Below are 2,500 nucleotides of genomic sequence, written 5' to 3'. Positions count from 1 at the left end.
TTCCCTGACTCCTGCGGGAGGTCCTCGCATAGCCTACACTGCCTGTCCGACAATGTCAATGCGTCAATGGGAATGCGCCTCAATGTTATTTGAATGTTGAATTCCATGTCGGCAATAATTGAGGAACTTCTGTCCCCGTGGCAAACAGACCAGAGAAAGAACAACAGACTCGCATGGCATCAGTCAAAGCGCGCACGATTGATTTAATCTCATCCTTCTTTGTCGGAGTTGATTTTTGTGTGCTGTGCTAAAACTTTTACAGCTTTTCAAAAAAGGACGCCTGGTTAAAACGTTCAAATAAGGCAGGCAGGAGTTCGCATTGTTGACATGAAATCTCTTGAATCTGATAGTGAAATAGCCACTTGTAGAACTACTGGGTTTGCAGGCTCGTAGACGTTGCCGTTATGGCATTTCCCAATCAACTCCGCAATAACAGGAAATTTAACTGAGGCTAATTTAGCACAGAATGCAACCGTAATCAAAGTAGTCAAGATGTAGTTCTAGTATGAGGAGGATTCAGAAGTAGTGTTCAGTGCGCGTCTGCTGTGAGTGTCAAAAAGCGCAGCCAACAAAGTTAGGGAAGTTCTCTGCTCCGCCTCCCTGCTTTATTAGAACTGAACGCCGTTTCACCAGATGTGTTTTAAGTCAAACGCTGTCATGAAACCGTTGGATTAGCTTATAGTATGTTTAGATTTAGTCAGGCTACTAGTTCAGTAGCCTAACCAGTAACCAGCATCATGAAGTTGACCTAGGTAAACTCATGCTTACTGAACTAGTAGCATGACTAGTCTTAACTAATCCAACTGGTTTCATTACAATAGCCTACTATTAATTGTAGCATCTGATTTCCTCCCCGTTTTTTTTTGTTGCACAGAGAAATGGCATATAGGCCTACTATAGGCTATTGATTAGTGCATGAAGATGTAGGTGCCTCCCCCTCCTGTAGTATAATAATAATAATAATAATAATAATAATAATAATAATAATAATAATAATAATAATAATAGGGCCTAATAATAAACATGGGGAAATTTTTTTTTTTTTTCTATTAGGCTACCCAGGGTTTCTCCAGACCCCCATTAGCTTGTGTATAATTGTGTTGGCTATTATTATGGCTACAACTGCTTACTAGGAGGCAAATATGCATACAGGTAACAACATAAAAAAAAATACAGGAGTGGGACAGGAGTGGGAGTACTTTTGAGCAGGAGCGGGCAGGATTGGGAGTCGTTCCACACAGGACAGGACAGGACAGGACAGGACAGGATTTATTTTTTTTACTCTGGACCAGGATTGGGCAGGACAGGATTTTTTTTCTGGGAGCGGGACAGGACAGGAGTGAAAATCCACTCCTGTGTCATGCTCTAACACACACGCACACACGCGCACACACACACGCACACTGGCACACACACACACACACACACACACACACACACACACACACACACACACACACACACACACACACACACACACACACACACACACACACACACACACACACAGGCACACACGCACACACACACACACGGACTGAGAGACTTCATAACACAAAATGTGGCCAAGCTGAAAGCCGGTCACAAAAGTGAGTAGACACACACATCAAGACCTCTTCAACACAGAAACTACTGGCCAAGCTGAAAGCCAGCCGTAACAGTGAGCACACACACACACACACACACACACACACACACACACACACACACACACACACACACACACACACACACACACACACACACACACACACACACACACACACACACACACACACACACACAGAGAGAGAGAGAGAGAGAAAGTGAGTGTGTCTCCTGACTGTGGGAGTGTGTGTTCTGGATTAAATGTGCAGGGATAATAAGCGGTCTTACTGCTTGGCTTGTGTAGTGCTTATTTTTACTTCTCTCTGTGTGTAATATATTTCTCTACTCTTAATCCAGAGCCACTCGCATTCTCTCTCTCTCTCTCTCTCTCTCTCTCTCTCTCTCTCTCTCTCTCTCTCTCTCTCTCTCTCTCTCTCTCTCACACACACACTCTCTCTCTCTTTCTCTCTGACTCTATCCCTCTCGCTCTCCCTCTCTCTCCTTGTGCCTCTCTCTCTGTCTCTCTCCCTCTCTCTGTTTCTCTCTCCCTCTTTCTTTTCCCAGCTCGCTCACATATAGACTTAGATGCGCTTGTTAAGTGAGAGACAGAGCTGCTGACGTTGTGTGTGTGTATGTGTGTGTGTGTGTGTGTGTGTGTGTGTGTGTGTGTGTGTGTGTGTGTGTGTGTGTGTGTGTGTGTGTGTGTGTGTGTGTGTGTTGCAAATGATTCTGCTCTGCTTGTCTGTAGCCATTAGACTCCAAAGGCACTGTGTGTGTGTGTGTGTGTGTGTGTGTGTGTGTGTGTGTGTGTGTGTGTGTGTGTGTGTGTGTGTGTGTGTGTGTGTGTGTGTGTGTGTGTGTGTGTGTGTGTGGACAGACTTGTCTCTGTGACATAGATGTGGCAGTCACACAC

General features: G+C 44.8%; 1 protein-coding gene across 4 annotated transcripts in view; it reads left to right on the top strand.

Moving 5' to 3' along the window:
- LOC134467665 (caskin-2-like) overlaps positions 1-2,500 on the top strand; it is a 109,891-nt gene that overhangs the window by 11,413 nt on the left and 95,978 nt on the right. The window lies entirely within an intron of this gene.

Source organism: Engraulis encrasicolus, chromosome 17 (assembly GCF_034702125.1).
Source record: "Engraulis encrasicolus isolate BLACKSEA-1 chromosome 17, IST_EnEncr_1.0, whole genome shotgun sequence".
Taxonomy (NCBI): Eukaryota; Metazoa; Chordata; class Actinopteri; order Clupeiformes; family Engraulidae; genus Engraulis; species Engraulis encrasicolus.
Note: the sequence above shows the minus strand (reverse complement) of the source record. Positions and strands in the feature narration are given on the sequence as shown.